At 40.7% G+C, this 26,819-nt stretch overlaps 1 protein-coding gene across 3 annotated transcripts in view; it reads right to left on the bottom strand.

Annotated features, from left to right (window-relative positions):
- LOC109040363 (uncharacterized) overlaps positions 1-26,819 on the bottom strand; it is a 148,525-nt gene that overhangs the window by 117,792 nt on the left and 3,914 nt on the right. The window contains exon 1 of one of the 3 annotated variants that reach the window (XM_072304116.1): positions 7,518-7,761. The exons of the other annotated variants lie outside the window; for them this stretch is intronic. The gene's annotated coding sequence lies outside the window, so the exon portion shown is untranslated. Of the gene's footprint in view, positions 1-7,517; positions 7,762-26,819 lie in introns of those variants that run through there. 3 annotated transcript variants of the gene reach the window in all.

The following is a 26,819-nucleotide window of genomic DNA, read 5'->3' as shown; positions in this document are numbered from 1 at the left end:
TTTATGTGTTCTCCATGGATCCTATTCGATACATCGAACAGGTGATATTGTATCGATATTGATTGGTTCGACATGTAAACATGACCTCAAATGTCAATGGAGTAATCTGAGGGAATAGGTTTTTAGTAATGGATTTTTTTATTTTTATGAGTATCATTTTTCTTTGCAAAAATTAATTCTTCCAATCAATTGAAATCTTATGCAAGGTGAGTTATGACAGTTCGCAGGATTGTTTGGTAATTTAGGTTATGTCTCTCTCTTCGGGCAACCCTGACTGCTGGCCACCATAAAAAACTCCCCACATACGCGATACACTTTCGATATCTCTTGCGTGCAACAGACCCATTGTTGTAATAATAAATCACTATGAATTGGATCACTAGATCGGCTGCCCTTTAGGGCCCTGAAAGCTCCATCACCTAATCTCAAAATTACCGACATGTCCGTACTCTCCCTATACATATAGGTACTCTAGAAAACTATAGACAAGTTAAGCCTATGAGCTCCATCAACTAACTTCAAAATTACCGACATGTCCGCACTCGCCCTGTGAAGGCACTCTAGAGCACTGCTGTGCTACGGAAAAACGCCGTATGAACCTTCATGCGTTGCCAAATTTCCTTAGAGAAATCACGAATTTCCTGGTAAACTTGTGAATATTTTCTTTCCCATCTTTCAGGTAATTTTGTTCACAATTTCACCTAAAGTTCCTAAAAATTTCGAGGGGAAAACATTCATAACTTTCCCCATAAATAAACGTTTTATCGAAAGAAATTTGGCAACTCTCGAATGTTCATACGGCGTTCTTCCTTAGCACGGCAGAGCAGACGCAAAGACCCATCTCTGGGGCGTTCAAACATCGGAGCCGGCTGACGAAACCGGGTGAACTCTGAAGTCCATAAAAAGGATGGCGGAGCCCGGTAAAAGGGCAAAAATGAAATCATAAAAAAGTGCACTGGGAGGCGGCGACCGGCGACCCGGGGAAGGGATTGTGTCCCGCACCGGCGAGATGGGCAAACGGGCACGGTCTGTAATTATCACGGACGCCGCGACCGGCGATGATAATGACAGCCGACTCAATGCGGGGGAGTCGCCGCACAATGGTTCGAGTCAATAGGAGAGGTCGGACAAAATTTGGAAACTTTAAACGCTTATAACTCCGTTTGTACAAAACTTTGGGTTCTAAAGGTGGTTCCGTTGGTTTCCTCGTGAAAAGGACCACTAGACAAGGCACTATAATTTAAGTATTCAGATGCATGTTTCTCTGCCAGAATGTCACCTAGAACACGATCAGTGTTCGAAACTCACAGGCGCCAACGCGCCAGATGCGCCTAAAAAATCGGCCATGGCGCCTAAAAAATGAAGGCTCTGCGCCAACGTGGCCCCTATAAAACTGCGCCCTAAAAATCAAGATTTTCACAGGAAGTCACATGAAGAAAGAAAAACAAATCTATTTGAATTGAAAAAACTCAGAATTGTCAGCACTACAAGTGAAAGCTTGCTTTTTCTATTCCTTACGATTTCATTCTTAGTGCTTTTGTCTTCCCCAAGTTACAGCTACTTACTAGTTCTGTTACGAAAACATCTTGTGTCTAACTTTTCACTAAATGCGCCGTAATATATAGGCAAAAAGTCAATTTTGCCCCTGAAAAATTGTCAATAGCGCCTAAAAATCGGGCTTGATGCACCTGCACATGGCTCCTAAAACTCGAGGGTGAGTTTCGAACACTGGTGAAATTACAGACTAAGTTATCTGAAAAATTGGAAGAAAAATATTCATGAGTTTACCAGGAGATTTTTGTTGTATCAAAGAAAATTTGGCAACGCCTAAAGGTTCATACGGCGTTTTTCCTTAGTACGGCACATGTCTGGTGATCCATTGACTCGATCCACTGTGCGCCGCTTGGAGAAAGCGAGGTGGGGGGAGGAGGGGGGCAACGATTGTTCTCCACTCCTGGAGACTGAGATGTCACAGGGGGTTTCTTCCCGGGAACACCGCAACGATTAGGCACTAAACGCCATCTGTTGGTTCAACATTCGTTCATTCCTTCGGTCAAACGATTTTTGTATATAAGAGAGGGTTGAGCTGCATATCAACGGCCAAAAGGCGTATCTCCATGGCTGTTCCAACGTTTCGGATGCTACTTTATTTATTCAAATAGAAGCGAACCAAATTCATAAATTGAAGATACAGAATAACAGCGAAAAAAATATTGAGTTAAGCAAACATGTAGTTTACATTAAGCAGCAAATTCTTTATTCGAGAAATAGTACTTACTGGCGGCAAATTTAAGATTCCTATTTTTTCCCGGAGATAATTACATCGGGGTAAGGCAAACGAGGTAAACATTGTGATAACCCAAAAAGGTGAAACAATTTGAGCTTAAATATTTACGCGACTTCCAGACATAAATTTTAAGGTTTAAGAGTGAAACTGAGCAGTTGATCACTGCGCGCTTAAAACGGACAAACAATGAAACTATGTGATAAATTCTTAGTTAAATAGCTTGAAATGTAGAGCGTTGCGTGGGTGTCGACAGATCATTGATCGGTAGCGCGCGGAAGGGTATAGTTTTCTGCGGCGAGGCGTGCTTTGCGATACATCGATTGATCTGCCATTTAAACCTATGGTAAAGGATCGATAAACAGGGTGTTCGCAACATACATCTTAATAATCGATTTTTTACCATGGCTTAAATGGGAAAATATCGATAATCGATCATTCAAGCGTGGTTTTTCCGGTCTCCTTCCCCTCTATCAATCCGGTCGGGTTATTGTTCGGAGATAGATATTCTGAGGGACAGGGAACGAGTCCTGGAAGGGATTAGAAAAGAGGGAGGGAGGTGGGATGGGACGGGATGATAAAGTGCTACGCCGGTGATTATTTCCTCCGAGACAAGTTCTGTCATAACAAACCGTCAATACCGTTATGTTGTCGAAGATATAATATTTCGCAGGGCGACAATTTTTATTTTATTTCAAAACGTCCTGACGTCATACCGACTTTCAGGGATTTTTTTTTGTGGATTTCGTTGTCCCCCAACTTTTCAAGAATGCTGCGAATGATATTGCTCTGCGCAGGTTCCACAGGATTATTTCCATGGGAAATTATAAATGCAAAATCTTTGCAGGGTGACTATAGTTTTTTTCATTTGGGGAAGTCCTGATGAAATCCTGCTTTTTCCTGGTTTTTGACTGCTAAATCCTGATTTTATAATTTGTCCAAATCCTGATTTTTGGCAGAGAAACTTTAGCTTTACAAAAATAGCTCGATAAAAAAATTCGATCGGATGGCCGACTTTTCTCAAATCCTGATTTTACGACCGATATTTCCTCACATCATGATGAAATCTGGATTAAACCCTGATTGACCTGATAGAATTGGGAAAATCGGGAAAATCCTGATGCTAGATGCCCTGCTTTGATACTTCGGAAAGTTGTATACAATTTATTCTACAGTATATATTTCCTCAAAAATAGGGCAGAAAAAGGCGGGAATGAGGCTGAAAAAACATACACTAATTTACAAAATTATTATCAACCGTCGAAAAAGAAAAAGTCGAAAAATCTAAAAGAAAAAGTCCCGTGTTTTGTAAATTATTGTGTTTCTTCAGTCTCGTCCCCGCCTTTTCCTGTCCTATTTTATATCTATGTTCTCGGGCTGCCAAAAAGAACATTTATCTACATTCCCTCAAAATGAATGTTTCGTAGGTGGAGATTTGGCAAAACGGGGAGAGTAAACTCTTCTTACGGCGTTTTTTCCTTGGTACGGCATTGAATAGTATGACAAGGTAACTTACATCACAAATACCACACTGAGAAGGTACAACAGATGTTCCGCTTACCTGTAACAAAAAACCAAAGATTTTATGAGCTAATGCGATGGGGTTGGTGTTGATAAAACACTTGCAAAGTGCCCTTAACAATTAAGGTGATGGAGAATTTGCATGCAAATTGTTTATTGCTTCACCTGAAAGTTTTTAAAGAGCTGATTTCACAGTATTTTTTATAATTTTTTTCTGATATGGGAAATAGTATAAAAATGGATTTAAAGGTGAGAAAATGCACAGCCTAGTGACGTCATCTGGCGGCATTTTCCATTTAAACACACGTATTTTTAGCAAATTAGATACTTTTGTCAAATCTTCTCCAATAATTGTTCAATTCGTGAACCAAGGGTATCCTCGTATTCAGTTCACTCAGTAGTTTCCAAGTAAACACGGAATTCATCAAATTTCAAACACCTGCAAATTCTCTATTTCGTCATTTTCGATGACATTTCCAGGTTTTCCCTGACTTTTTAATTTTCCCTGACATTTCCCAGTTATCCCGATATTCACAGACTGTGACAACCCTGAAACGCGTTAGCCCCGAAAAAACAGACTTTCCACAAAAATGTGGCACCGCGGGGGAAAACGGCCGAATCAACAGCGTAGTGGGCGGAATCTATTGTGTGCTTTTTCAGGGTCGACAGTTCAGGGTCTTCGGGACGGCGACGATGACGATGAGGGGTGGGGGATGGGGTGCGAGCCGATTATCTCCGATCAACCCGTCATAAACAAACTTTCGATCGCGGCGCGTCTCGTGTCTGGATAGTGTTGGGCCGAGCCGTTGTGTTGTGTACAACCCAGACCCTCCCCAGCCCCCCCCCCCCCCTACGACCCTCCCCCACATCAGTCAGAGCTGAAACATTCCCACGAGACGGAGACTTCAAGTTCACGGGCTTCAGGGTCGTTGCATGGCTACACGATACAGGGTTGGGTGAGGGACGACGGAATGTTGATATCGAAAGGGAAAATTGGAAGTCTTTCAAGCTTTGAAATAAGGCTATTTGGACCGAGTTCGCCAGAATTCTGGTGAACTCGGAACTGGTAAAGGAACCAACTCACATTTTCGAAAAAATTGAGTTAAGAATGTTTTTGAGTTTCTCTAGTTGTATTCATTCCCCTGCCAAAAACTCAAAGTCGAGAAAAAAGATTTAGTCAGTCCAGGGTGTCCACTAAAATAGGCTGGCCAAAAATCAGTGCTTTTACAGTACTTTTTCGGTACATTCCCGAGAAATTCAGTACCTCCCTCAGCGGGAAAATTCACTACTTCAGTACCCTAAATTGACAAAATTCGACAAATTTAAAAAATATGAATTTCTCGCTCAAATTGCGACAAAAATGAAAAAAAGCCGGACCTTCTTCCGGAATTTGCCCGATTTTTCAGTACTTCCGGACCGCCCTTGAGAAATCAGTACTATTTCCGGACATTCCGAAAATTCCGGACTTGTAGACACCCTGTCAATGTTAAGAGGGGTTGTCTAAAGAGTTCACTTTCTACATTGAGCCTTATGGAGAAATAAAACTTCAAACCTCTTTTTCTCAGATTCAACTTCATGTGGGTTGGTTCCTTTCTGTTATTGGTTCCTTTCTGTTAAACTCGGTCCATTTTTGAGTACCTATTTAGGGAGATTACGGACATGTGGGTAATTTTAACGTAAGGTCATAGAGCTTTCAGGGCCCAAAAGGACGGAAAATTTATAGGTATCGAAAAGGAAAATTTGTTAGAGGGTAGACATTTTAAGGTTAGGTCATGGACCTCTTAGGGCCCTCACTGGTAAAAAAAACCTCTTGGTTCAAGAGTGCAGTTTCTTGCCGCCGGATTTAAGAGTCTGGACTCAGGTTTCAATGCAAAATCCGCTTGAATCAATGCAAAATCCGCTTGAAACAAGAGTTCAAGACTCTTAAATCCGGCGACAAGAAACTGCACTCTTAAGTCATTGCAATACGGCATTGGTCCAAGAGGTTTTTTTTACCAGTGCAAAAGGGCATAGTTAACGTAAAAATTCAAATTACCCAGATTGATTTATTATTACAATTGTTACGACCCTTTGTTTGTTTAGCACGTATGTGACTTAGCAAATCAGCAAATCAACAATCAGCGTAGCAATGTCGTACGATTTTTGAAAAAAAAAAGTGCAATGCCCTTATTTACATATGAATATGCCTCTCTTCTCAATGCGTGCATACGAACGTAGATTATCGATTGGACGAACTCTCGACGGACGATACAAACGCAAAATAGGAAACGGTAGTAAACAAAGCATTATCACAAGATGTCAAGGGCACGACGAATTTCACGCGATTTCCACGGCCGGGAGTCCATGCCAAGTTCAAGGCGGGAGCGATATGGGTGAATTTCCGCTGTCAAAGGCCTTTCTTCTTGAACTCGTCTCCTTTCAGAGATCAGCGCTGCATGCCAATATTTACTTCCGAGTTATTACGTTCCATTCGCAACTAAAAAAAAGGACATCGTTGCCTGATTTTACGCTTTAGGTCACTTTCTTGACAAAGCGAACTACCAATACCAAAAAATTCGGCGCCGGCTGAATTTTGGTATTTTTTTTCATATGATGTTTATGATCTCCTAAGTAACATGAGCGCTCAAAATCGAAATATCTATGAGCTAGTCTCTGGGGAGGGGGGGGGGGGGAGGGAGGCAGATCTTGCGGTAAAATATAGACATTTATATGCACGGAAAAAAAAATTGCTGATTCAACAATTCAATTGCTAAAAACAGTGAGTGCAATGTTTCAACGCAGATTTTACAACAAAAAAATGCTACTTTAACCACATTGTATAAACTAATTTAACCACGGGGGTGGTTAAAGTAGCATTTTTTTGTTGTAAAATCTGCGTTGAAACATTGCACTCACTGTTTTTAGCAATTGAATTGTTGAATCAGCAATTTTTTTTTCCCGTGTGGGTTTAAATGGAGCAAAGTGCTGAGTTTTCAGCACTATCTGGCATCAGTCTCGAGAAAAGCGGGGTTGAAAAGTGCGTTTCTCGACCATTTTGTCGCTATGTTCCCTTAGCCTGTGGACGGTCGCAAAGGGAAAAAAAGGCTTCAAATTTCCGAGAACCCCTTAAGCACGCCACAGAATTTGGAAAATTACAGTCCCTGACATTGACATTTCCCTGGCATATTTTGGCGAAATCCCCTGACAATTGAAAAAATGCAAGATTGTTAAAAAGACGGGGTTGGAAATAGTTTTCAGGCAACATTCGTTGTTCGAAACGTCAAACCCACTTGAGAAAGCATGTAAAGGTGACTAGACGGTTTATCCCTGACATTTTCGTCATTTCACTGACATTTCCAGGTTTAACCTGACACATTTTGGTGAAATCCCCTGACAATTGAACAAGTGCAAGATTGCTAAAAAGACAAAGTTAGGAATAGTTTTCAGGCAAAATTTGTTGTTCGAAACATCAAACCCACTGGAGAAAGCTTGTAAAGGCGACTTGACGATTTTTCCCTGACATTTCCAGCGTTTCCCTGACATTTTAGAATTCCCTGACATTCCCGGTTTTCCCTGACTGCGGCAACCCTGAACTTGACAAATTTCCCTGACATTTTCGTAATTTTCCCTGACATTTACGTAATTTTCCTTAACATTTCCAGTTTTCCCTGACTTTTTAAAATTCCCTGACATTTCCCGGTTTTCCCTGATCCCTGCTTACGCAATTACTCACCATGAAACGCAGCGTTGGTGAAAGAACTTCAAGTACCGTGATCACGATCCACCGATAGTACGAGGACACAAAATCACCTGAAAAATCCGATCGGGGTTTTCGATTACCTCTTGATAATTACCTAAGGTAACACTAACTAGGGTTCCGGGCCAACTTAGAAAAACTTTTAACGGATCTTTGACTACCTCTTGATAATTACCAAAGGTAATACTAACTAGGGTTCCCGGCCGACTTAGAAAAACTTTTAACGGATCTTTGACGAAAAACTTTTAACGGATCTTTGACGAACGTAAATTACAAATTAATACTAACGGATCGGACTTGACGAAAAACTTTTAACGGATCTTTGACGAAAAACTTTAACGGATCTTTGACGAACAAGAGCTTGGGGTTCGGTGCGAAACCGACGGATCCTGCGCGAAAAAGTTCGAGGAATCGAATGCGAAATGAAAGCGGGCGAGAGGACCAGAGAAGGAAAAGCGATCAAAACAAAAGCGAGTTCGCGCTCGAGCAGAAAACAACAATGAAGCGGATTCGCGAGGCGGCTCGCGACTGCTCACGGCGAATCCGCCAATTCGCCAATTCCGTCCATAAACCATCATACGTGACAGCGCCAGAGCGGGGAGAGAGGGACAGTATGCAGGTAGACATTGTTGTCGTACCTCAGGGAAATATGATTTAAATTCGATTGATTACTTGAAGTGTGTGGGGTCAAAACGAACTATCTTCAACTAGAGTACCTATCACAGGGAGAGTATGGACATGTCGAAAATTTTGAGGTTAGGTGACCCCAAAAGGGTAGGTAATCTATGAATTCAAGTTATCCAGAGTGATTTACAATCACAATTGTAAAGAGCTGTAGTTGGTAAAGCACGTATTTGATTTGGTTTTTGCATAAACTTACTCATTTTTGTGGAAGAACGCTTAGTTATGAATTTTCTCGTCCATTTTCGTTTGATATTGGAGTCTAAAGATTGAAAGTGACACAAAGGTTTTCAAAGGTTACCTATCCTTTGGGCCCTAAGAGGTACATATTTCGAGTTGTCCATACTCTCCCTATATAGGTACTCTATATGTGGGGTCAAAACGAACTATCTTCAACCTGTACAAATCTCAACCCCCCCCCCCCCCAAAAAAAAAAAATGTCATTCTAGAAAATGAACTAAGTTTATCAGAAAAGGAACCAACCCACATTTTAGAAAAAAGCGAGCTAAGAATGTTTTTGAGTTGCAGTACCCGCATATTTTCTCCTGCCAAAAACTTAAAGTCAGTTTCCAAGAATTATCATGCTTAAGCGAAGCGCCCTTTTTTGGGACTAACTTTTCATATCTCCTCCAGATTTTCAATGGACGAAAATCGCATCGATTTTAAGCACAATGGATGGATAATCTGAGAATCGGCATTTTAGTCAACGCGAATCTTTCTTCATTCGCAATGTAGAGTTGTGATCAGAATATTTCATGGAAACAATATGAATATTTCATGTTTCCATTGCAAGTATGCAAACAGAGAATTGAAAGCGTTTCTCTGTCAACATGTTCTAGAACTACGCATACATCTTCCGCTATTTTTTTCTATACTTTTTACATGCATCGTTGAGGAAATTGTGTGATCAGTGATTTATTTTGTCAAGCATTTGGCAAGTGACTCGTGGGTTGATTCCAAGTGGAAACTAGAAAATTGAAAAAATCCACCGCATGTACTCGAGTACCTGCACTCTGCGTTCTAATGCGCTAATTACTTTCTCCTCGATGTCGCCCCCCTCTCCCTCCCAGTGCGATTGAAGAATCGAACCGCAAGTCCATCGTCATTGTGTCACGCTCGCATTTTGCAATTCGGATCTATACTGTCTCTGACTCATTTTAAAAACGACGTACGTTCAACTAGTTTTCTCTTGCATATGTTTTTATACTCGTAGATGTGTCGGAAATTGTACCCCCTCATTTCAAAATGTAGTTCAACTGGACTTCATTTAGAAATTAGAAACTACAATTTCTGACCCATTTGCACAGGCACTTATGTATACGTAAGAAAACTAATGGAAATTATGTCGCTCCTAGGATGAGCTGAAAATTGGACCGCGTTAAGAAAATTGGAACCAAGTCACATCAGCTCTAGTGCCAAATTTATTTGTGTAGTTTAATTTTTTACATGAAAAGGTTGAGCGAACTTTCAAGCAAAGTTGAGTGAATTTTCCGCATAGTAAAAAGCAAATTTTTACGAACGTTCTCTCATCAAAAATTAAATTTCCCAGTTAAATTTGGCAATAATTGATGTGGCTTCGTTCCTTTCTACCAAACGCGGTCCAATTGTAGTTCTAAATATTTCAAAACGCGGTTCAATTGGACAAAATAGACAAAACCGCCGTGAGATTTTCTTTTCAGTTAGTTGGATGGGATTTTTAAGAAAAAAATCAACGATATATCAATGGATAATGTATAGAAATGTGCATTTCGCATCGTTACTTTAAGACTCCGCTCATAATATGTATTATTTCCTCGAAGGAAAATTAATTAGACCACATTTAGCAGAAAGGAACCAAGCCACATCAGATATTGCAAAATTTAACTGAGCAATTTAATTTTTTACAAGAAAACATTTGTGCGGATTACTTTGAAAATTTTAAGGACTTTGCTCTATACTATGCAGAAAATTTTCCGAGATTTGCACAAAAATCCACACAACCGTTTTCATGCAAAAAAATAAATTGTCCAATTAAAGTTGGCAATAGCTACTGTGGCTTGGTTCCTTTCTGCTTAACGCGATCATAAACATTTCTACTGAAACTTTCTGTGGATTTTCTACACTCGATTTAAAAAAAAAAAATCACACAATACTGCAAGGAAACATTTGATAAATACCGTTCAAAGAATCACAAAACTCGCAAAAATTAGGTACAACCAAGTCCACAATATATGAGAAATGTCTTAGCTTTAAAAATGACGATGAACGCTTGTTTTCCTGCTCTCAGCTTTCTTATCCGGTCGCGACCAAATCTTCGGGAGTAAACCATTCTCTGATCGATTCATGAATTATTCACGATCGTACTAATCGCATCAATTAGGAAGGGTCAGAGTGCACCAGACCTGATTTATGCTCATGAATATTAGCATGAATGAGTGAATAACTGAATAATTTAAGCAACTCGAAATAAAAGCTCATTTTTAGAACGGTCAAAAGAGCTTTTGAAATGGAGAAGAGGAAGAACCATGGAGAAAAATTTTAGGGGTTTTCACGAGGTCCCAGAAACTGTCTCACCTTTCTTCGACCCATTTTTGTTTCAAATTTGTTGCCAAACTTTTTTTGCTACGTGGAATTTTATGCTCTATGGAAACCTTGCTCTCTCAACAAATTTCCTGTCCGAGGAATTTACAAAACTATAATGACATACACCGGAAAAAAAACACATTAGATCTGGAGTCCAGACTCTTGAAAACATTGACAAGAAAAAATACTCTTGATTCAATCCGATTTTTGCTTGAATCAAAACGAAATCCGCTTAAATTAAGCGGCTTGGTTCTTGATTTAAGCTAGATTCTGATTGAATCAAGAGTACTTTTTCTTGTCGATGTTTTTAGGAGTCTGGACTATAGATCCAATGTGTTTTTTTCCAGTGATTTTACCGAATTTGTATATCTGTATCAGACGTTGCCTTATCTGCCGTGCCAAGGAAGAATTCCGCATGAGCCCTCAGAAGTTACCATATTTCGTTTAGTATAAGACGGATTCACTAGGAAAATTGCGGGTATTTTTCTGCAAGTTTTCAGAAAATTTTGTTCGAATTTCATCTAAAATATCTGCAAATTTCAAGAAAAAACACGCATAGTTTTCATCAAAAATACATGTTTTATCCGGAGAAATTTGGCAACTCTCGGAAGTTCATACGGCGTTCTTCCTCGGAACGGCAGTAATGTTCTGCCATCTCTCATCTTCTGCGGAAAACTACACTGGAAGAAAAAAACACATTGGATCTGGACTCCAGACTCTTGAAAACATTGACAAGAAAAAATACTCTTGATTCAATCGGATTTTTGCTTGAATCAAAACAAAATCCGCTTAAATTAAGCGGCTTGGTTCTTGATCTAAGCTAGATTCTGATTGAATCAAGAGTACTTTTCGTGTCGATGTTTTTAAGAGTCTGGACTCTAGATCCAATGTTTTTTTTTTTTCCAGTGTACGATCGCAGACTTGGAAAAGGATCTAGAGCACTCAGGCGCAAGTACCTGGCATCGTGATTCTCCTTTTCCAACAACGATTTGTCCAATTTTCCTTTCTTATCTTGGAGTTTTCCTCCCCAACAAGAGGGACGATGAAAAATCGTGAGCGAATGCGTTTCTTTGTGCCTCATCCCTCGCGTCACGGGAAGGAGCGTCAGACTTTCCGGGGCGTCTTTCAGTGACGTGGCGTGTTTTCGAGACATCGATTGATTCGCCATTTAAACCTATGGAAAAGGATCGATAAACAGGGTGTTCGCAAAAACACACAAATAATCGATTCTTTACCATAGCTTCGAATGGGAAAATATCGATAATAATCGATCATTCACGCCTCGCCACTGTCGCCTTTTGTCCTTCCGGAAGGGCGCATTGTTGAACCATCGGCTTCTGTACTGCCGGGCTAAGGAAAAACGACATATGGACCTCCAGGCGTTGCCAAATATCCTTCGATAAAACACCAATTTCCTGGTAAACTTGTGAATATTTTCCTTCCAATTTTTCACATAATTTTGTTCGCAATTTCACCGAAAATCTCTGAAAATTTCAAGGAAAAATATTCATATCTTTCCTAGAGTCCCTTTATACTGAGAGTCGAGACAACACCCTCTCATGGAGTCACAAACGGGAATAAAGATTTACAGAAATTGAACGTTTTTTGTAATCTTTGATCGGCCCATTCTCAAATTCCTTTCTCCGTTCATTCTCTCATTCCGTTTGTTCCTTGCCGAACCCGTAATTCCTGGTCCATTCCAGATTATAATCTTTGCAATCGGTGAAAATGTAATCTTTATTCCCGTTTGTGACACTGTGAAGGCCTAAAATACGGGAACATATCAGAAATGGATTCACATTGTCTTCACTCTCAGTATAAAGGGACCATTCTCAAATTCTTTTCTCAGTTCATTCTCTCATTCCGTTTGTTCCTTGCCGAACCCGTAATTCCCTGGTCCATTCCAGATCATAATCTTTGCAATCGGTGAAAATGTAATCTTTATTCCCGTTTGTGACACTGTGAAGGCCTAAAATACGGGAACCTATCAGAAATGGATTCACATTGTCTTCACTCTCAGTATAAAGGGACTCTAAGCTTTCCTAAAAAAGAAACATTTTATTGAAGGAAATGTCCACTGAAAAAAAAACGCGCGTTTTACCTAGTCCGTTGGTAAGTTTCCCCTCCATACCAACAGGTAATTACAGCTGGTAAACTTAGTAAAAACTGGTATTTTTCACGTTTTTCGGAAGATACTTTTATGACTCAATTGAATCTTACATTATCTTACGAATTTCCACAGTCGATATAGCATAATGTCGTCCAAAGTCCATCGTACTTTGCCGTAAGTTCATCAACTTTACCGAATGTCTCAGTACGGCATTCTCATACCATAAAGGGTACTCTAAGCTTACCTAAAAAACGAATCATTTTATTGAAGGAAATTTGGCAACTCTCGAATGTTCATACGGCGTTCTTCCTTAGTACGGTAGTGTAGTTGCCCCTGCCCCTTACGGAATACGCCTCGCGAGGATGAGAAAAGACGGCGCATTATTGGACGTATTTTTACGCTAAAAGGAACTATGTCCCACGAGAAGCCTTATGCACATAGTTCCTTTTAGCATAAATACGTTCTATTATACGCGCCGCGACGCCACGAGCCCACAAACCGACGACGCACAAAAAGTGACGCTGGTGATTAATGAAGCTGAATATCGTCCCGCTGTTCTGCCGTGCTTCAGGAAAAACGCCGTACGAGCCTTCAAACTTTGCCAAATTTTCATTGAGAAAATACGAATGTTTAAAGGAGATTGTGGATATTTTCCCTCCAATTTTACAGAGCATTTTATTCGCGATTTAATCGACACTACCCCAAAATTTGAAGGGAAAATGTGCATAACTTTTCTCTTAAACAAATATTTTGTTGGAAGAAATTTGTCGACATCCGAATGTGTGTACGGCGATTTTCTTCAGCACAGTAACGTGGTTGGTGCGTTGTCTGATTTGAATACATTGAAACTACAAAAACGCGTATTTCCATTGCAGGGTTTCAAAATGCCCGTTCCTTTTTTGTACTTCGTTCTTAAAAGCCAACGAGAAAAGAGAGATAGGTTCTTTTCGTCGTATAGGCAATCTATGAATTCAAATTATCCAGAGTGATCCAATTGATAGGAGCTGTCGTTGGTAAAGCACGTATTTGACTTGGTTTTTGCATAAACTTACTCATTTTTGCGGAAGAATGCTTACTTGTGAATTTTCTTGTCCATTTTTGTTTGATATTGGAGTCTAAAGATTGACAGTGACATTTTTCGTTTTCTAAGGTTACCTACCCTTTTGGGCCGTAAGAGCTACATATTTCGAGTTGTCCATACTCTCCCTATATAGGTACTCTAGTTCATGTGCTCGGTTGCATGAACCGAGGATACGGTACCCGGACCGAGAGAGCGATCGCATGAACCGAACAATTCGGCCGATATTGAACACCGTACATTCGGTTCATACGATCGAAGTTTTTTCAGGTGCCTCAGGTTCCTCAGGCGCACTGCCGTGCTAAGGAAGTACGCCGTATGAACATTCGAGAGTTGCCAAATTTCCTTCCATAGAAAGTTAATTTTTGAGGAGAGTTTTGAATATTTTTCCTAGAAATTTTCAAGAACTTTAGGTAAAGTTGCGAGCAAAATTATCTGTAAAATTGAAAGAAAAATATTTAAAAATTTTCCCGGAAAATTAACGATTTACCAACGGAAATTTGACAACACCTTAAGGTTCATACGGCGTTTTTCCTTAGCAAGGCGGTGAATGCGCCGGCCTGGTCGCCGCTGGCCGCAGGTGAAAGTGGCACCCCCGGGGCGCCTCTCCCCTCTCTCCCATCTATTCCGAATTCATTGAGAATTGAGCCCGAAGATTGATATTCAGGCACGTTCCGATCGCGAGATTCGACATGGGGCGGGAGGGGGGGGGGCGTTTCGCAGGGGGCGAATGGCCGTGACTCATCCTCGTCAGATGAGGCCCGAGGGGAGGTCAGCAGCCGTCTCCAGCTCACCCTTACCGCCTCGGATCCGGACCGGAATCAACGGTTTGCGATATATCGATTGATATGCCATTTAAACCTATAGAAAAGGATCGACAAACTGTGTGTTCGGTACGAACACCTTGATAATAGATTCTTTACCATGGCTTCAGATGGACCGGAATCAGTGATTTGCGATATATCGATTAATCTGCCATTTAAACCTAGAGAAAAGGATCGATAAAAAGCGTGTTCGGTACGAACACCTTGATAATCGATTCTTTCTTATAGCTTCAAATGGGGAATATCGATGATCGATCATTCGCGCCTCGCCACTCGCCGGAATATTGATGGTCGTTAAAGGCATCAAACTGGGCCTCTAGAGGAGATCTGTTCTGGGCGTGGTCGAGAACTGACCATGAGCACGAGGATATCTTTGAATTCTAAAATGAAAAATTATTGGAGAAGGTGTGACAAAATTACCGAATCAGCTAAAAATGCATACTTTTAAATGGGAAATGCCGCCAGATGACGTCACAAGACCGTATACATTCTCAATTGTAAATAGATTTTTCTATAATTTCCTATATCAGACAAATTAGCTGATGTGTACACAACTCCGTAAAATTTTCATACCTCGCCCTAACGGTAACTTCAGGACAGCGCGGAACAGATCTCGGCAATTTTAGGGCTTAGGATTTTATAATATAGTAAGAAATACCGCGAATTCAGCCCATCAAGCACTCTCATTTGAAACAAGAAAAATTGTTCGAGCCAATTCTACAATTGGCCTGTTTTCTTCTTTATTTTATTATTAAATTTTACGTTACGCAATGAAATAGAGCAATGAGCTCAGACGAACTTCAAAAAGAAAGTTCATGAAAGAAACTTCGTAAACTATCTCGTGAAATCCAATGAAATATCCATGAAGAAAACTGCTGCTGCAACACCTTCACGACTCCTCCGTCTTCCTCGTGCACATAACGCACTCTCAACGTCGCTGGTCGCCGATTCGGTCCGGCGCGAAGCGACGGCAGCCCCTAATTATTCCGAAAAGACACTAGCTCATTCTCAGATGAGCCCTGAATCACAGTCATCTTACGACCCCCACGGCTCATCTCAAGGAGACGTTGCTTCCTTCTCGAAAGCGAAAATCGCGGTTCCGAACGTATCCAGGCGCCTCGGATTCGAAGTGAACGAACCCGGCCTCCGGACGGGAGGGGGGGGGGGGGAGAGCTCCCCAGGGGTCCGGGGCCCGATGACACCTGGACGGGAACGGAGGCCCGAAAATAAATCACAGGCCGCCTCGACGCGACGCGACGAAAGTCACTAAATATAACGCAACGACACGTGGAAGCAGTGGCGTGGCGTGAATTGCGATATATCGATGTCTATGCCATTTGAATCTATGATAAAAATCGATTATCAGGGTGTTCGCAGCGAACACCCTAGTAATCGATCTTTTTCCATAGCTTCAAATGGCGAGATATCGATATATCGCATTTCCACGCCACGCCAGCGTGAGGTGTAACATGCGCGGGGGGCTTGCGGACTGGAACGGCCGTGTCTTCGTCTGGATTGGGGGGGGGGGGGTGTCCAGGATGTTGTTTTTTACCGGCGGGTATTATGGGGATCGGTGGGTTTATTCGAATCGGCTGCTGGAAGTGGAACCGGGGGTTTTTAGGGATGGAGTCGGGGTGGGAAACTGCACTGAAAAAAATGGTACGCCTGACGGACGGACACACACTTTTTCAAGTATGGTTTTTTTGACTCTAGGCACATTATAACACTTAGAAATGATGAAATTTCAATTTTTTTTTTTTTTTTTTTTTTGGACGATGACAATATATTCTCTACCCGCAAGGGCAGCAAGAACGTAAACAGGGTGTCTCCTAGGTTGGCCAAAAATCAGTACTTTTACAGTACTTTTTCAGTACATTCCCAAGGAATTCAGTACCACCTCAACAGAAAAATTCAGTACTTTTTCAGTACCTCCAATTGGCGAAATTCGGCAAATTTCAAAAATTTGAATTTCTCACTCAAATTGCGACAAAAGTGACGACAAAATTAAATAAAAAATTCTGGACCTTCTTCCGGAACTCCGCACTCTTTCAGTACTTCCGGACCGCCCTTAAACAATCAGTACTTTTTCCGGACTTGTAGACACCCTGTTCAAGTATCCAGGAATATCAGGAATCCAGTTAAGTCAACGGAAAATGTGATTTCGCGCATGAATCTTTTTTCGCGTTTTTTTTCAAACATTTCGCATTCCAGATTCATTCATTCTCTCCTGTAAGATCCTGTTCACCTCCCGCACGACTATTTGTCCGGCATCTACTTCCGTTCGCATTATTTAGGGCCAATCGCATCACCCCATCTCAGCCGTGATGCGGTCACTAATAAGCTAAACTCTTCGCACGCTCCGAGCATTCCAAACGATCAGCCTTTCACATTCATCGTTGCCAATTAGCCTACTTGCAAATTACCGTGAAAAACACAACTGTACTTATACCACGCGATTAAGGAAAATAGAATGTCCGTCCACTAAGACCCGAAAGTGAGTTTTCATGCGAGAGTATTCAAGAGTGTACACTGAATGAAAAACTTCGGCCGTGGAAGCCGTACTTACAGGCTATATATTCAGGATGTCTACTAAACAGGCTAGCCAAACATCAGCAATTTCACAGTACTTTTTCAGTACATTACCAAGAAATTCGGTACCTCCTCAACAGAGAAATTCAGTACTTTTTCAGTACCTCCATTTGACAAGATTCGAAAAATAATAAAAATTTGAATTTCTCGCTCAAATTGCGACAAAAATGACGAAACAGTGAGTAAAATTCCCGACCTTCTTGCGGAATTTCCGCACTTTTTCAGTACTTCCGGACCGCCCTTGGAAAACTAGTGCCGTTTCCGGACTTTCCGGAAATTCCGGACTTGTAGACACCCTGGTATATAGACATATCGTCCGCGTTTCGGGCTCCGAGGCTGGGAGTTCCGGGCGTAGCACCCGGAGTGATCGAAGCAACGGCTCCAGCACCCGGAACTTTCGGCCTCTGAGCCCGGAACGAACGGTACGTCTATACAACCCGTAACTTTTTTTCAGTGAACCAATGGCGCTTTGGATGCTTCAGCCGGAAGGTGCCGATTTCTGGTAAATTTGGCGACAGCGCAAAAAAACCTGCGCGCGCGGCACCCGATACGGCGTTAATTAGAGCGGATTAGGGAGGTCGTGGTGCGTGCTCGTGATTGAACACGCCGAAGATAACACGATTCAGGATTCGGGATTAAAAAAAAAAAAAGGCCCCGGCAAGTCCGTCTTGTTCTCCAGTTCGAGGCGTGAATTTAAAAAAAAAAATTGAAAACCATCGCGGCCCGTTCTCCCCGAAATCGTGCTCAGTGGTGGCGTGGCGTGCTTTGCGATATATCAATTGATCTTCCATTTAAGTCTATGGAAAAGGATCGATAGACAGGGAGTTCGCAACTAACACCTTAATAATCGATTCTTTACCACAGCTTCAAATAGGGAAATATCGATCCGAAATCTTGCTCAGTGCGACCGGTTGCGCGACGAGCGAGATGAGATGCCCGATCCGGTCAGAATCGGGAATCAGGGTGGCGATTTATGATGAGCAAAAAATTTGCCATCGCCGCACAGTGGATCGAGTCAATAGGAGAGGTCGGACAAAATTTGAACACTTTAAACGCTTTTAGCTGCGTTTATACAAAACTTTGAGGTTCTAAAAGTGGCTCTATTGGTTTCCTCGTAAAATTTTCTACAACAAGCACCCTTGAAATTTAAAATGTGAGGAAATAAACGTCAAAATTTGAAATTTTAGCCAAAAATTTTATGTCCGACCTTCTGATTGACTCGATCCACTGTGCGCCGCTGCGCCGATCCAACGAGACAAATTGCTTCGGAGAGGCGGTTTATACAGAAAAAAAGACTTCTTGAGTCCCAAGCAACTTTTGCCGTGCTAATGGCCCGGACAAAGTGAAGCTTCAAACTGTCGTGCTAAGGAAAAACGCCGTATGAACATTCGAGAGTTGCCAAATTTCCTCTCAGAAAATAGTTATTTTTGAAGAAAGTTATGAATATTTTTCCTTGAAATGTTTCAGGAACTTTAGGTGAAATTGCGAACAAAATTATCTGAAAAATTGGAGGAAAAATATTTACAAATTTTTCAGAAATTCGTAATTAACCAAAGGAAATTTGGCAACACCTGAAGGCTCATACGGCGTTTTTCCTTACAACGCTACTTCGAATAATCGCGCCAAACACGGTGCGGTCGGCGTCAAACTGATCACAGCGCCTGCAAGACTGTTTGAATACTTCACGCAATGCGCTTAACGGTGCGGTCGGCGTCGACCATATTAGCGCCTACAAGACTGAATGAATACTTCTCGCATTTCACCAAATGCAATGCGAGAATTATTTGCGATAACTATTCGACTACCGGAGTAGGCACGTTGCCGCTATCTTGATTGAAGGAGCATCACACTACCACGGCAACAAAGTGATGGCAGTTTAGTCGACCACGAATCAAGTGTTGCGCATCGATGCGGCAAAACTGCAGGAATAAAAGTTGACAAAATTCGAAAAGAAACTGAGAGAGCCGGGGTAAGTAAATATAGAAAAACCTGCAGTCGTCAAAATATATGAGAATACTACGCCAGTCAAGACTCAGCATTTTGAGGCAATACGCGCACCTCAGCATTCGAGTCATCGAGTCTCATTGAAACGGCTGAGGAAAAAAGATTAATGAATGAGGATAGAGGATAAAAGAAGACAGCAGACGCATGCGCGGTAAACAAAAATAAAGCATAAAAATAAGAACTGCTCCCGTTGGCGACTGGAACACCAACAGTGGTGGATCCAGGGAGTTAGGGGGGGGGGGGGGCATTTGCTGATGTCGAGTGGGGGGTCTGCGGAGGACACCCCCAGAGCAAGGGGGTCCGGGGAATTTTCAAAAAAAAATAGCGCCTCCCAGGTTGTATTTAAAAGCAGTTTTAGCACGCAATTTGTGCATTATTTGAAAGCTGAAAATTGACGAATAATACCTCTTTTAGAGAAATTTTTATTTTGGTGTATCTTCACCTTCCGGCCGAAGTATCGCAAGTGCCGTGCGACGTTTAAAAATTTCCGCAGCCATTTTATTTTTTACAGAGGACTTGTTGTTTTGATCAGTTTGAAAATTTCACTCAACTTTATCGGCAGCACAAAGAAAATTCAGCGAAATTTTCGGACAGCTTCGTAGAACAATTTCTCTGTAAAAAACTAAAATGGCGCCGGAAATTTTGCGATGTCGCATGACGCCTGTTTTGACACCATTTCGGTAAATTTTGAGGAGCATTTTCTTTTCTCTCCCTCTTTTCCCCCTTTCCTTCCCCCTTTTTTTGGCCCGAGGGCCCATGCCACCATGCACCCCCCCCCCCTGGATCCATCACTGAACACCAAACATACATTAACTAACAACATACGAAAATTCCTAGAATGGAGAAAATGCATCTTTTAAGGAATTTTTATGAGAATTCCGCCAGTCACAGAATCGTATTTTGATGATGATCGGACCTGATATATTTATTATTTTTTTTTCACTTCCTCGCTCCCCTTGCGGATAGAAGAAGTAATGATTTTTTTTTTTTAAATTAATATCGGATAAAAACATTTCATAATTTATAGTCGCATATCGATTTGTCGCTTGTTGGAAGGGGCTACACAGCGTTCGGAGTTGGGCCGCGTAGCGGTCCAGGAGGCGTACTACCTAGTTATCATTCATTATTAGTTTCGGAAATCTTAGCATTTCATTAAAGCCCTACAGCACACGTTTGGCACCAACGACGCTCAAAATCCGAAACTCGTGCGGAAAAAGTGTGCTAATTGCTCGAGCGCGCGAATAATTATGCTTAGCGTGAAGAAAAAATGCAAGGAATCATTATTTCTTGCGTGTCATCTTTCCTCATAGACAGGTGAACACTGAGTGGCGGAGTCAAGAGCGACCGGTCAAAATTCACTTTCTATCTCTTTTAAGCGATTGAACATGACCGCTTCGAGAATTAATTTCAACTTCTCTGGGGAACGAGATGAGGATGACTCGGGATTATCGTAAAACTGGGGGGGGGGGGGGGGGGTCCCCCTGACCGTTTCGCAGTCCAACCCCTCGAAGCGTTTCGCGCCTCGGGCGTTATGCGCTCCGCGTTACTATTAATTATTTTATATTTGGGAGTACGATGTGATTTTAGATTATTTTGAGAATATAATCGGTTTCCTGCACATTATTTAAAAATTTAATTACACAAGAATTAAAAATAATAAATAAATTAACTATAAGTAGAGATTATAATCCTTTAAGTACCTCAGGGTGGCATGAAATGTAAGAAAGAAATGAAAGATTGGAAATTTCAGTGAAATATTTCATGATTCTGTGAAATATTCCATATTTTCCAGGGGCTAGAGTATGCAACCCGCACTCAAACATATACGATTAATAGAAGAGAGTCACGATTTTTACATTTTGCGAACATGAAAAGGAACCGGCATCTTTCAATATCTTTCATAAATTTCTGAAATTTCATGAAATACTTCACGCGAAATTTCAAGATTTTATTTTTCATGAAACTTTGCCACCCTGCTTTACCTTTTGTTAGGGTTAATTAAAAATAAAAAAGAAATTTAAAAACTCGAAATTTATTAACAGATAAGAATTTTAATATTAACATCTAAAAGTTAAAATAAATATATTTTTAGATTTTACACGAAACCCTGCTTTAAATATCTAGTTTGTAAATAAACTGATTTAATAAAAAATTGTTAGTTTTTGTTCTACTGAGCGCGTATTAAATGGCATGAAAATACAAGAAAAAAAACATAAAACATATCATAAATGCTTGCGCAAGCACAAGAAATTAGACGGCTTGTTTAACCATTCCTTGCCGATTGAAATTAATCCTGCAAACATGCGGCGGGGTTTCAAAACTTCTGTTACTCCTTTCTTCTTTTTAGGGGAGCTAAAGTAAAATTTTGATACCGTCACAGAAAAGCTGAGAATTTAAAGGTACTTAAAGCATGTATAAATTTCGAGAATTCAAAACGATCTGGCCTCTTCCAATATAATTAAAAGTGACGGAAATTTTGCAACGTCGCGAACTGAAATAAGGCATTGTCCAACTGTTCCACTGGAAAAATGCTCTGTTAATCCAAGTCAACTCTCATGAAAAACTAAGGGCCACTTAGGCCATTAGACATGATACAACTATATGAGCTTCCCTGTAGGTCAAATTGCATACCTCTCCATTTGAAGGAAAAATGAATTTCCCGGTCATATTCCACCATTCTTAAAATTGCACGCATATTCCTTGTGATGAAAAAAGAAAACATGAAAACTCTGTGCAGGTAGGATAAAAGGTTCCTCGATTTGAGCAAAAAAATTATCTTGAGCTAAGTAAAAATCCTTTGCATTAAAGACAATATTTTTTCATGAATATGAGAGAAACAATTTTTCAACCATCTTTTCACTGATACCACTCTACTTGACGCGATGAGCGCTGCCACGCAAACACTGGAAAAAAAAACTCATTGGATCTAGAGTCAAGACTCTTGAAAACATTGATAAGGACAAATACCCTTGATTCGGTCGGATTTTTGCTTGAATCAAAACGAAATCCGCTTAAATTAAGAGGCTTGGTTCTTGATTTAAGCTAGATTCCGATTGAATCAAGAGTACTTTTTCTTGTCGATGTTTTTAGGAGTCTGGACTCTAGATCCAATGTGTTTTTTTTCCAGTGAAGGAGAATCACCGTATGAGCCTTCAAACGTTGCCAAATTTCCTTCGACAAATCACAAATTTTCGGAAAAAATTGTGAATATTTCTCTTTCGATATTTCAGAGATCTTTGTTCGAAATTTGAGCTAAATCTTGTGAAAATTTTAAGGAGAAATATTCATAACTGCCCCCCAAAATAGATAATTTCTGAGAGGAAATTTAGCAACGCCTGAGGGCTCATACGGCGTTTTTCCTTAGCACGGCGGAGTGGGTGGTCGCATCGAGGCGACACTTCAATCGCCCCGAAGGTGTTGTTTTTATTGGCGCTGGATGCATCTCAGAACGGTTGCATTTCAGTGGCGTGGCGTGCTTTACGATATATCGATAGATCTGTCATTCTAACCTATGGAAAAGGATCGATAAACAGGGTGTTCAGAGCGAACACCTTAACAATCGATTCTTTACCATAGCTTCAAATGGAGAAATATCGATAATCGATCATTCACGCCACGCCACTGTTGCATTTTCTTTTCAAGTTTCGCGTGCAGATTGCGCTCAAGCCCTCTTTCACAGTCGGATGATTTTCAATGATCGCCGTCCATTGTTAGCGGGTCCATCCAGCTCTGATAGGAGCAGATTACGACACTGATTATCTGCCGTGCTGAGCAAAAATCGCGGATTTGCGGCGTGCCGTGGTTTGCGATGAATCGACGGATCCATCATTTAAACCTATCGGAAATAATCGATTATCAGGGTATACCTTGATACTCGATTCTTTGTCATATCCTTCAAATGGAAAAAAATCGATAGTCGACGAACAACGCTTCGCCACTGCGCAGCGAACTTTGCGATGAGTCGATCGATCCACCATTTAAACCCATGGAAAAGGATCGATTTATCGAGGTGCTTGCAACGAACACCTTGCTAATCGATTCTCTATCATCGCTTCAAATGGGCAACTATCGCCAGCTTCCATTGGAGATACGCGGTTCCACAAGCGTGTCGTATTCTGCGATAGATCGATTGATCTGCATCTGCCGTTTGAACCTATCGGAAAGAATCGATTATCAGGGTATAACTTATAATCGATTCTTCACCATTGCTTCAAATGGGATAGTATCGATAGCCGATGAAACACGCTTCGCCACTTTGCGGGCCCTGCTTCCGACACCGATTATTAGAGCAACCAGTCATCGGAGCGAATTGCTGCTGGGCTAAGAAAGAACGCCATATGAGCTTTCAGGCGTTGCCAAATTGTTTTTGATAAAATACGAATTTTCTGAAAAACTAGGAAATATGTTTCCTCCAATTTCTCAAAGAAACAAAGTGAAAATTTAATCTAAACCGTCTGAAAATTTTAAGGAAAATATTCATTGATTTCCTCAAATTTATTATGATAATTTTACCTACTTCGGGAATTGTGGCAACGTCTGAACGTTGAAACGACGTTTATCCTTAGCAAAGGAGATTGGTCATCCAGACTTCCCCCTTCCTCCGATTCAATTTTCCAATTTATCCTTCCTTTTTCACTTATTTTCTTTTATGACGTTTAATGTACACGAATTATTTCTTTTTCTTTCATCTTTGCGATTCCAATGTCTCATTATCCGGGTGAAACAAGTTGAAAATTGTTCACAGTATGTGTGACCGTTTACAAGAGCAAGAACCGTTGCGTAGCCTGCAGGCCGATTGTTGAAATTGATAGCCAAAGCGATAGACAAAGAAGATATAGGAAGCATGGAGCGATCCTGTTGGTTGGAATGCATGGTTTGTATAGACTAAGGGGTAAATGATGGACTAACTATACACTGGAAAAAAAACACATTGGATCTAGAGTCCAGACTCTTGAAAACATTGACAAGAAAAAGGACTCTTGATTCAATCAGATTCAAGCTTAAATCAAAAGGAAATCCGCTGAAATTAAGAGGCTTGGTTCTTGATTTAAGCTTAAATCTGATTGAATCAAGAGTATTTTTTCTTGTCGATGTTTTTAAGAGTCTGGACTCTAGATCCAATGTGTTTTTTTCCAGTGTAGGGTCCCTCGGGGGTTGCCATTAGTTTGTCTATTACCTACCTTTTTCGTCCATTGCAACCAACCGCTTCCACCAATAGGATCCCTCCGTATCCCTTTAGTCTCCTTTGTCTATAGCTTTATCTACCAATTTCAACAATCAGCCTGCTGCGGGGTTAAATTTTTAAAGAGAACAAGATTTTGGATTACGATTCCATGATTTTTCTCACTCCGTGATATTTTCCTGATTTTTGGAGGAAAATATTTGTATGTATATCGTCACCTTCCAGCTGAAGTATCACAAGCGTCGTGCCACGTTTCAAAATTTCCGCCGCCATTTTATATTTTTACAGAGAAATTGTTGGTTGAATCTGTTCGAAAATTTCACTGACTTTAATCAGCAGCGCAAGGAAAATTCCGTGAAATTTTCGGACAGCTTTGTGGACACAATTTTTCTGTGAGAAATTAAAATGGCGGTGGAAATTTTGAAATGTAGCATGGCGCTTTTGATACTTTGGCCGGACCCGGAAGGTGACGATATGAGGAAAAATTACCCTGATTTCGGCTGGTTTATCTTAAGCATCTGAAAATTTCAAGGAAAAATGGTCATTCATTTCCTCAAGATGTACATTTTGCAACATTCGAATGTTCATACGGCGTTTTTTTCTTAGCACAGCATCAAATGGACTACATTTTGCAATTTGGAACTATAAATTCTAGCCCGATTTAAAAACAACGTATGTGCCATTAGTTTCCCTATGCACATAAGTGTTTTTCCAGAAGAGCCAGAATTTATAGTTCCAAATTTCCAAAATGCAGTCCAAATGACCGGCGATGAGAACAGGAATCGTTGTCTCCAGAGCTGAAGTTTTAAAGAGAGCAAATCACTTTCATCATCAACTTTTGAAAGCTATTCATGAGCCTGGCTCCACCTAAACAATACTAGTGGCTTCATCGCGTTTCTCACAAAATTAAATCTTACGCAAATTTCGCCTATAGTGGAACGAAATTCCGAAATTCCCTCCGTCGGGAGTTCCGCCAAAACTTTTACATAATTCTGTCGAATCAGTTTACGTCATTTGCTCCATTTCAAATTCAAGTCACGAGGGGAATCCTGAACCGAATTGATGCAAACGTTGACCACCCAACGACTGACAGCAGAAATAATTTGCATTCGATCCCTGTATTCTTCACTGGAAAAAACAAAAAAAAAAAAACACATTGGATCTAGAGATCTTAAAAACATTGACAAGAAAAAATACTCTTGATTAACAATCAGATTTAAGCTTAAATCAAGAGCCAAGCCTCTTAATATGAGCGGATTTCCTTTTGATTTGAGCTTAAATCTGATCGAATCAAGAGTCCTTTTTCTTGTCAATGTTTTCAAGAGTCTGGACTCTAGATCCAATGTGTTTTTTTTCCAGTGTTCTACATCGGCGGATTTTATCTTAGATTCGTCGCAGCCGCATTCCGTTCAGAAGAGCGAGTTACATTCTACCTTATACTTGGTTCTGATTGTGTTAAGAAGTATTTCGCCGATTTGGTACAATAGAACTGTATTACCAGAAGAGTATATTCGCGGGTCAAAATTCGTTTATCATTCCTTGGTAAAAATTGGCTGTAGGGGTTGCGTTCCAAAATACCATAGGAATTCTTGTAGCCGGCCAAAGAAAGCGATAGAAAATCATATAGCTGGCAATAGAAAGTAAAGAAAATCGTACAACCGGACTAGTTCCTATCGCCGGGCTATGCAGTTTATCGCCTGGCTAAACTTATCGCCATTGGCTATAAAAAGTTACAAGAAATGAATGTATTTATGCTAAAAGGAGCTATGTCGCACGCAAGCCCAATGCACATAGTTCCTTTGGCGTAAAAACGTCCGACTCCGAATTATATAGCCGGCTATAGAAGCTATGCGAAGTCTTATAGCCAGCTGTAGGTCTATGCAAGGTTGCCCCAGGATTTATAAATTGAAATTCCCTGACACATTTAGGTGAAATTCACTGACAATTGAAGATATACCAGACGGTTAAAAATACATAATTAGAAATAGTTTCCGGGCGAAAATTCATCGAAACGTCAAACTCGTTCTAGAAAGCAAATACTTAAATATGCACTGGAAAAAAAACCACATTGGATCTAGAGTCCAGACTCTTGAAAACATTGACAAGAAAAAATACTCTTGATTCAATCGGATTTTTGCTTGAATCAAAACGAAATCCGCTTAAATTAAGAGGCTTGGTTCTTGATTTAAGCTAGATTCTGATTGAATCGAGAGTACTTTTTCTTGTCGATGTTTTTAAGAGTCTGTAC

Source organism: Bemisia tabaci, chromosome 9 (assembly GCF_918797505.1).
Source record: "Bemisia tabaci chromosome 9, PGI_BMITA_v3".
NCBI lineage: Eukaryota > Metazoa > Arthropoda > Insecta > Hemiptera > Aleyrodidae > Bemisia > Bemisia tabaci.
This window is presented reverse-complemented; position numbering and strand designations above follow the sequence as displayed.